This window comes from Semicossyphus pulcher, unplaced genomic scaffold (genome assembly GCF_022749685.1).
Source record: "Semicossyphus pulcher isolate SPU_LCO1_2020_fin unplaced genomic scaffold, fSemPul1.0.p SCAF_22, whole genome shotgun sequence".
Classification (NCBI taxonomy): Eukaryota; Metazoa; Chordata; class Actinopteri; order Labriformes; family Labridae; genus Semicossyphus; species Semicossyphus pulcher.
In genome coordinates this window covers 17,712,513-17,722,655 of record NW_027211696.1, presented here as the reverse complement: position 1 = coordinate 17,722,655, position 10,143 = coordinate 17,712,513, and positions in this window count along the sequence as shown.

The following is a 10,143-nucleotide window of genomic DNA, read 5'->3' as shown; positions in this document are numbered from 1 at the left end:
TATCTCTCCATCATCCATCTATCTCTCCATCCATCCATCATCATCATCCATCCATCTATCTCTCCATCCATCCATCCATCATATATCTCTCCATCCATCCATCCATCTATCTATCTCGCCATCATCCATCCATCCATATCTCTCCATCCATCCATCATCATCCATCCATCCATCTATCTCTCCTTCATCTATCCATCCATCTTTCCATCCATCCATTCATATCTCTCCATCATCCATCATCATCATCCATCCATCTATCTCTCCATCCATCCATCTATCCCTCCATCCATCCATCCATCTATCTCGTCATCATCCATCCATCCATCCATATCTCTCCATCCATCCATCATCATCCATCCATCCATCCATCTCTCATTGATCTATCTATCTATGTTAGCATCTACCTTATCACAATAAAAGTAACTACATTTATCACTTTATTGGACATAATATACTTAAAGTGCTCAGCAGTAAAATAAAGCAGCAAAAAAGCTAAAAATAGCAAATAAAAAAGTAATTAAGTTGTAACAAAAGGTGATTTTTGTGCACTTAAAGCAGCAAACCCCAGTGCACAGATTGAAGACGAGAACAGTGAAGGCTAATAGTGAGCTAAAGAGCGCTGTGTGTTCTCTGCTCCTTCCTCCATGTTCACGTTTCCTTTATGAAACTGCACAAACCACAGATCTGTGACGCTGGCCTCAGAGGAGCAGTTAGTGGCTTATATGTCTTGTTCAAGGGCACCGTTATGTGTTTCTCATTCTCCTCAGTTTATCTGTGACAGTCAAGTGAGGTTACAACACAATGAGAATCTCCATCATCGTGACTGAGGAGGTCACGAGCTCGAAGCCTGAGAGAGGAGGCTCACATGTGCTCTCGAGGGTCGTGAGAGAAATGTATCATTCTGCAGATGCAGGGAGGATGTTGGCTGTTAGGCACTAATAGCCAATATTACAATAATAGATGACATTTTGTACAGACATTCATGGTCCCCAGAGGATGAATCATACTGCAATTCCCTGCCTTTTCTTCTTGCACCAGTTAGGTGGGGGGGGTTGAGGAAAACTTATCTTGTAAAATATCTCAACATCTACTTCATGATTTGGCATTTTGTCATGGATGTTCATGGTTTCCAGATGAAGTGTTTGTCCTTGAGTGCCTTCTTGAGGTTGACGTTTTCACTTCAGATTAAAATGCCTTAAAGTCGAGCTGAAACGGCATTTTGAGAGTATCTAGCTTCCGTATCGTGACGTATTTCCGAGTGAAACAGGACGTGCAGGCGGGACATATCATTAGAGGGATTTGATTTGATCGTTGAGAAGTGGGCGTAAACAGACGTTCTCCACAGCGCAGTAGCTAGCTAACTGACCGAGCGTTCTTGGTGCTCTGCGGCTAAATGTTGGAGATTGATTGGTTGAAATTGTTTGGTGCTAACTTACGTAAGCACGCGTGAAATTTAGATTTACCTGAAGAAAAAATGATCAGATTTTGATATAAGAATACGAATAAATGGATTTTCTGTATTTTTTTGGCCTATATTGTCAAATAGATGCACAACATTACCAGGGATGTGATCTAAAAGGATTAAAATGACATTTTTCATTTCACCTCGACTTTAATAACTATCCGTTGGACTGCGAACTTTGTTAAACATTCATGCTCCCCACTGGAATCTTCAGATAGTATTATCTAACGATACTCCAACTAGCTACTCTTTATTAGCAAAAGTGAGCTAGCTAACATGCTAAACTCAGAAGGTAAACATTGTACCTGCAAAACCTCAAGTTGCTAGCATTGCCTTTAGGACCTTGTTAGCTTGCTGACATTAGCTGTGTATAAATAACCCTAGCCTCACAGCGCTGTTAGCATAGCTGTTAATTCTTATTTAAACAAGACTTTACCAACATCTCAATGACATCTGTTAAACACATTTTCTTCAACAACTCTTGTGTATCATGTGTTCGTTTTTTGTTGGGATAGTCATAATAATACATGACATTACAGCGTGTTATAGTTGGCTAACTTCAGACACACCCTTCTGACACATAAAGAAACATTTATGACAGTAAAGATTGAAAGTAAGTAATTGTTTTTAGCCTCTGCCGCAACTTTGAAAGGTGTACAAGCTCTAACAAGTGAGGGGAAAACCACTCTAATAACACCATTGTCTTTTACACACTTTTAATAATATACTCTGAAATCAAATCCAACATCTTTGGAGTTTCTTTGCGGCTGCAGAGATCCCTTTGTTCTCCCTGTTTGTGACCTGACAGACTTGCTGGGAAACGGCTGAATTAAGCCGTAATGGAGTCTAATAATTTATGGTCTGGCCTGCTCTCATACAGCAGCACTCTGACTTCACTCCACACACACATTTGCTAATCAGGGCTGATGTCATCGCAGCTGGGTGGACCTGCCTTGTTAATTATTAAGAGACCCATATTACACATTAGGATTAGATAATCGCCTTAAGCACTATCTTTGAACATAGACCTGAGATAGCACTGTAGATGTGCATTCCACTTGGTCCTGGACCTTTTTAGGTTTAAATCTGTCAATATTTAGCATTAAATCTAAAGTATCTCTTCTTAACATTTAATATGTTCTTTTGCAATTTTAATTGACCTTTATTCAGGCAGGTACTTGAATCCAGACATGGGGTCTTATTCTCAAAAGAGACCTGGTAACTGATTTATAGAACAATCAAATAAAATCTTCAGGTGTTATATAAGAGTTTTAAAGTCAAACTCTGCTAATCTGCTTCATCAGGACACTGTGAGTGTGTTTTGATCAGATCTGACCCACCAACTGTCGTCATGTTCTGATCTGAATGATGCAAAACCCTGATTGGTGCACAGACGTGTGAGAACATTTTTTTTCTCACTGAGCCCTGCCTGCGTCAAACCAGACGAGCAGATAGAACAAATATGCAGATATATCTCATGTGAAAGGTTTGACACTGTGGTCTCAGTGTCATACATCTTAACCATAGACTGTATTAATAATTTCTGTATCCACCCTGCCATCACCCATTGGTTTACTGACTGCCATTTTGAAGCATCTATTTTGGGATTTGGGCCGTAGCTGTGTTGTTTTTTTCAAGCTAGCTGGAGAGGAGCGAGGGGTTAGCAAAGGCTAAGTTATTAAAGCTTTACAGTCTATTACTGCGGCTAATTCACTAGCTGGGGAATATTTGTTGTGGTAGCTGACCGCAGAGTAAACATGCTAAGAGAGCTTGTGAAACTTAGCGGACTTGGCGCATGCTAGCCAACATTAGCAGCGGGTGAACAACATGAACTATTTCATTTTAAATAACTTGTCTTCTCATCTCGTCAATCTTCTCATTAGCTGTCTTCTCTGTCTGGAAAAATCCACCGATAATCCTGACTCCAGCTAAATTAAGGTCTTAGAAACACTGAACTAGCTAAGAAGCTATGTACAGTAAGTGCTGACACAGATACTAGCTAATAATTGCTAATATATAATAGATTATTTCACTCATGGAAAAACGCTGGATGTATTCTTGATAAGTTAGTGCAATAAACTGAACTACAATTCCCATAATTTAGGCGCAGTAAGGGTTGATAACAGGGAAAATAATGTTTCCATGAAGTCACGGTGTTAGCTTTGGGCTACAACGTTAGCCCGGTAGATTAAGCCTATATTTATTGCCTTTTTGGCAAACTAGCTGCATTAAAAGTATGCCGAATTAGCTATTAGCGGTTCCTGTTTGCAATGTACCAATAGATTAACAGACAACTATCTCTTAATTACTTTTATACGGACAAAAGCTTAAAATCCTGATGATTCTTATGGCAGTTCTGTAGTTATAAGGCACATCTTTTTTCTACGATTTCTAACTAGATTTATGAACGTTTATTATTCAGTGACATCAGAGACAATGATATCCTCAGAAAGGCTAAGCCATGTTGAACCTAAGGATATTATTTTGAGGTCTGTGTGTTTAGATTTGACAGAGTTTAGAGTCGGAGAAGAAGTGCGATTTTTGGCGCAAATTATGCCAACCAGGGTCTTTGGATTCTACAGTAACTTTAAGTGACAAACAGGCAACTTCCCAAAAGTCACTTATTTTAATCTAACTTGCAACTTTCCAAGAATTATTGCACTAACCTGTACTCAGGTTTCAACGTGTCATCTTAAGTTCAAGGACCAGGAGTCACCTGTATCACCCGTTTAATAAAGATAGACTGTGGGCCTTCCTATCTCCCAGACGCTGCAAATTGCTGTGGGAATCGCTTAGTCAGGATAATGGCCTCGATTATTGATTTACAGTCTGACTATTTACAGTGTGCACACTTCTGCAGCCCAGCCACATGGTGCGATGCGCTCAGCAGCATGTGACCAGGTACTAAAGTCGTCTTATTTCACTTGAAGCTTGGAGACTGAGGCTGTTTATGGTGTGACTCATCAGGCTGTTTCTCTCAGGGTTCAGATATTCTTACAGCTGCGCACCTGGAGGCCTCACAGTGTGACCACATCAGACACTGGTCCAGTGTGTCTCTGCATGTATTTTAGGAACAGTTAATTGCAGACAAATGTCTAACTGAGGACAAAAGTGATATAAGTTTGTTTTCACTGTAATTGCCCGAGGTCGGAGCTAGAGTCCTTGTTTAGGGAGTCAAAAGAGGTTCTTCTTGGAAGAAGGTTCAGAATGAGTGACTTGTACATCAGCCACAGGTTTAAGTTGGTTGCTGTTTTTTTCCTTTGGTATCAAAATTCTCTAAACAACTCAGTGAATCTTCTTCCTGGAACGTATACATTTCCTAAAACCCGATTTGAGCCGCTTTGCGGATTCACATGATTGGGTCAAATTTCATCTAAAAGGATCGTCGGTGGAACTTTCACGACCACATCAGGACAACGTGACAGAGAATGAAAGGAAGGTTATTTAAAGTTAATTTATAAAGACGTTTTAAACTATTGATGACAAAAGTACACTCTTTCAGTACAGATACTAAAACAAGACTGCTGTTGAAGTAAAAGTACAGTTTCAACTTCTTCTCTGGAGTAAAGGTAAAAAGTGCAGCCTTTGAAATGTAGCCACAGTATTAAAGTTTATTTATAAAGCACCTTTCATACATAGAGCAAATCAAGTTCTTTACACAGTTAAAAACCTTAAGAGTATTAAAATAAATATGACATTAAGCAAATATAAGCATTAATATACAGAATACACTCAAAAAAAAGGTCCGTAAAGCAGCTCACTAAACGACATTTCTGGTTGTTTTTGTACAAAATTCAGTGAATATTTAGGAGACTTTTAAACTAAAATCATTCAATCTTCAAAAGTATATATTTATTTCAAATTTTTTACATTAACTTCGCTCCTTGTGTGTTTTAATCAGTTGGATGTGGTTGGTCCTCCTGCTCTGAATCTGCTCCAATCTCGTCGGCCATGTCGGTTCACTCTCATCCATGTTGGCACAAGTTCTCCCTGTCGCTCGCATACATCTCATTCAAAACACGCATTGTCTGCGTGGTTGAGTTTCCATCTCTTGATCGACTTGATGCGTCTTTTACGCTGTTTTCGCCCGTCACATCTGCTTTGACATCTATGCACTGACGGATGCACCAAGAGATCTCTTTTATGTTTCATCTTCCCGTCCATTCAGGTTGAAATGGGTCATGATTTGGGGAAGCTTCCAGCAGTGATTTAAAATAAATACAATGTTTTATTCCCCTCAAAAGTATTGAAGCTGTTTTGAAAATGTAAGGGGTAAAAAGTACAGATATTTGTGTTAAAATGTCAGAGGTTAAAGCACCTAAAAACTTCTCTTAAATCCAGTAACAAAGTTTTGTACTTAGTTTCTTCCCTCTTCTGTAAAACAGTGAATTCCCTTACTGATAAATCAGGTCACCTTTGCAAAGTTGCTCTACAGTGTCTTAATAAGATAGGAATCATTCTGTAGTTTCAATCCGGCATGAAATGTACGTCAACAACACCTCAGAGTCAGAAATGCTTTATTATTCCCCGGGGAATATTCGTGAAGCTTGTTCATACTTTGTAGGGCGACAGCAGCCGGACTTTGGTCCTGAATTACTTCCCTGAGATCAGTTTCTGAGAGGGGCGCATCACTGCTGCAGATATGTCTGTAAAACATTAACAGAGTGCTGTGCAATGCCGGAGCCTCTGCTCCCTCTATCAGCGTTTTCTGAGATAAACTGTCTGAACCCGAGGCCTTATCTTCAGCCCTCATCCTTTACAGCTCTGTAACCAGTGTGGCTGCATTACAGTCCTCGGGTCTGACCTAAAAGAGGAAGGATTCCTGCTTTTAAAGGACCAGACACACACAAAAAAAAGCGTCTGGAAAAACCAAAGTGGGACTTCTTAGCAGAGTTCTTGCTTTGGGGGAAAAGGCTGACTTCACTGTAAACGCTTTACGCCAGCTCGCTTCCATCATGTTCAGTTCAGAGTCGCTTTCATGTCGATTCGCTTCACAACATCTCCTGGATGTGTCCTTGTGTAAACTCTGAGCCGTTGCAAATCCCTGCCATTAAATATTCCCTGCAGATTATAACCATTAATCACGGTTGTAAAATCAACAATATCCATTAACCTCACCTCCCATGATCCACTAAAGTAGCCCGTAATAACAGCACACGAGCGAGAAGGCCACTTACACCGCATCGTGATGATGCTTTACCTTTTGAAATATTACCGGCCGTGCTTCCTCGTTATTTTTATTTATTTAGAGTCATTTTGCACCAGGAACAGCAGAAGTGGTTAACACGTAATTATTTCACCCTCGCACAACTTACAAGTGAAAAGTAAAGAAGAAGAAAGAAGCATCACTGCTGGATGAGAATCATCTGATGTGTGTTACACTGTTAGGTGAGCTTGTGTACAAAAACTGTAAAGGAACAGGATACTACAGCTGTCACATGAATGTATATTTATCACTTAACTGTAGTATGATTTTAAAAAACGACACAATTAAAGGCAAAGAACTTAAATGTAAGTGTTTTTTTGCATCATAAACTATATAACTTTTTGATTTGATCAATACATGACAGAAAAAACAGACGCAGTCAAATCAAGTGACAATCATTATCATTATGTCAAACTTCATTAATAAGCATAATCATTAAATGACAATTGTTAAAAATTCAGTCTTACTCGACATCTGTAATCGGTTCTTTTCATTATTTGTGTAACAAGGAAACGGCTGCATCGAGACATTAATCATTTAAAATGAAACAGTGCTAAAAATTCAATGATAAACTGTCTGAAGAACTGCTAAATGTATTGTCTTATGTAGGGCAACTATTGGTGGTTTTTTAAGTGTTCTGATTTAAAGTCGAGGTGAAATGAAAAACGTTTTAATCCTTTTAGATCACATCCCCGGTAATATTGTGCATCGATTTGACAATATAGGCCAAAAAAATACAGAAAATTCCTTTCTTCTTCGTATTATATAAAGTCCTGCATTCAAGATTTAACAAATGGACTATTAATAGTTAATACTTTTTCATTGTCGTCCAAATGTAGCAAAGTAAATGTAAAAGAATCATTTTGCAGAGAATTGTAGGATTACTGTAGCATTAATGTGTAAACAGTAGAAGCTAATGCTACAGGAGATAAAGCTAATGCTAACACAATTAAATAATCTTATCAGCTTTATCTATGTCGATGTGCATACTTCACACAAACATACATAGATATTCTGATGATCTTGTATGAGCTATCTGTAGCTCTCAAATGTCTGGATGTGTTAAATTTCCACCTGAAGGTTTTCTTCTTCTGAGAAACAGAAACAAAGTGGTGAAACATTTCCACTCTGACACCTTGTTCTACTTTGGTTGCATGTCTGGTATGACTGTCACGTCCACTGAATCTGTACGCTTCAAACATCAAAGGTGTTTCGCAACGTGGGAAGCTTAAAGTCAGCTGTACCTAAAAGGAAACGGGTTTGTACACCTGTAAACATCTGTAATATGTGCTGCTAGCAAAAGATAAACTTGTGTTATGATCCAAATCTTAACAGGCTGCAAGAACAAATGGCTTGTGTGTAGCTGGAGGTACAAAAATTGACTCAATTTCTTCGGTTTACACCATGCTAACATGCAATGCTAAAGAGTCTACAGGCATGCTAGCATCTCTGTTAGGGGAGTACTTAGCCATTATGGTGCTATTAGCTAAACGCTTATGTTAGCCTGTGTAATGTAAGAATAATGCTAATGCTAACATGATGATTTCAAACAAGTATGAGGTTCACCAGCTTAGGATAACTTCCTAACCTGCTAACGTTGGCTAATTAGCGCTAAACTCAGTGCGGCTACGGCTAAGGCAGATGGCAGTGTTCTAAGTCTTTTACACTAAAGTGATAAAAGATGAAACGTTAAAGAAATCACCAAAGCGGGTTTTTAATGAAGGTAGCGTGATTTTATGTACAAAATGTGTCAGTCCGTTTAATATTTGCCAAGACATTTTACCGATAGCCACTAGAGCTGCAACGATTAGCCTATTTAATCAAATGATTAGTCAGTAGATGTAAAACTATTTGGGTAAACAATTAAGTGCATTTTCTAGCTTTTTAAACGGGAACATTTGGTGCTTCTCTTTCATGTAAAAGTTGATATCTTTGAGTTTTGGACTGTTGGTCCAACAAAAGTAAGACGTAACATGAGTCTCTGAAAAGTTGCTACACGCCATTTTTTTAAGCTATTTCTGGATATTTAATCGACTGTCTATTCATGAGAGAAAATTATATTTGCCAGCTAATTAGGTAATAAAAATACTTATAAAATAAACTATTTAATATAATAATAAGCAACTATTTTGGTTGAAGAAAATCTTCCATCTTACAAATGTGAGGATTTGATGTTTGTCTTTGTCTTAACATGAGATTAAACTAAAAGTCTTACGGGAAAGGAAATTGAAGACGTCACATGGGTCTCTGGGAAAGTTGCAATGAGGCCTTTTTCTCCCCACTTTTTAAAAATGTAATTAGACAACAAACAAATCCAAGTGAACTCAACTGAGTCTGAGATAATTATCTGAGAGTTCTAAAAAAAGTTTACCCGGAAAAATAAAACTGCTTTGTTTCAGAGTAAGAAAAGAAAAGAGTTAATCCCTCACCGACATGGAAAAAGATTGCTGACTGCTGCTAATCTGCCTGACCCTCCAACAGTGTTATCTGATTTCAAACACTGGGTCATTACAGGTGAGGTGTCTGAGGTATTAGTTGCATCTTAGAAGCTAAATAATGTCAGCTATCTATAGCGCTGGTGGGTCAGGCTGGTAAGCAGCAGCAGCAGCAACACAACATGCAGGTCGGAGCGTCTCGCAGGATCTTGAGCCATCCTGTTCATTCAGAAAAACAGAGTCAACATTTTTTTTCCTGAAGCCAATACACTGATATATTAACAACTGTTTAAATACAAGTAAATGGTTTATTAAGAGAATATTTGTGTTTTTGTTTTGTAGTTTGAATAAGACAAGAAACATTAGCGAAGACGTGTTATTCTGTTTTCTCTTATCTTGAAAAAAAAGATTTAGAAATACAGTAAAACATGAAACTTTAAAGTGATAATCTCAAAGATTTTCGTGTAAATGAACGTCTGTTAAGTCACTATCTATTGCACATAACACAATGGTGATTGAGCCTATGGCCCACTGATGAAATCCTTTGCATTTGCAGTATTACAGACTGGCTGTCTGTGGCGACTTTCACAGAAAAAATCACAAGCAGCGCCCAGTTAGTGACGCGTTTTCCATCACCCAGCAGTGGTTGGTCTGCCAGAGAGGGTAGGCGGAGCTAAGTGGCTGCTTTTCCGGTCTCTGCAAGTGTTGCGAGTAAACAGTAATCTACTATGGCTGAACAAACAAAGAAAAGATGGATGACTACAGATACAACTTCAACAAGAAGTGAAAATCCAAAGAAAAAGAAACAAACTCGACGCTCAGATGAAGCAAACAGTCTAAAAAGGAAAGCGACCGTCAGCGAGGAAAATCAAGAGTTACAACCGGAGCCAACCGTGGACGTCACACATGCAGCACTGTCTGGATATCTGGGAAGTGTGCTCCTGCAATTACCGTTTATCACCACAGGTGCCGCCAAAGAGAACCAAACTGAAATCTGTTCCTTTCTTAGAAAAGGACAACTTTGCGTTTGTGGCTAGAAA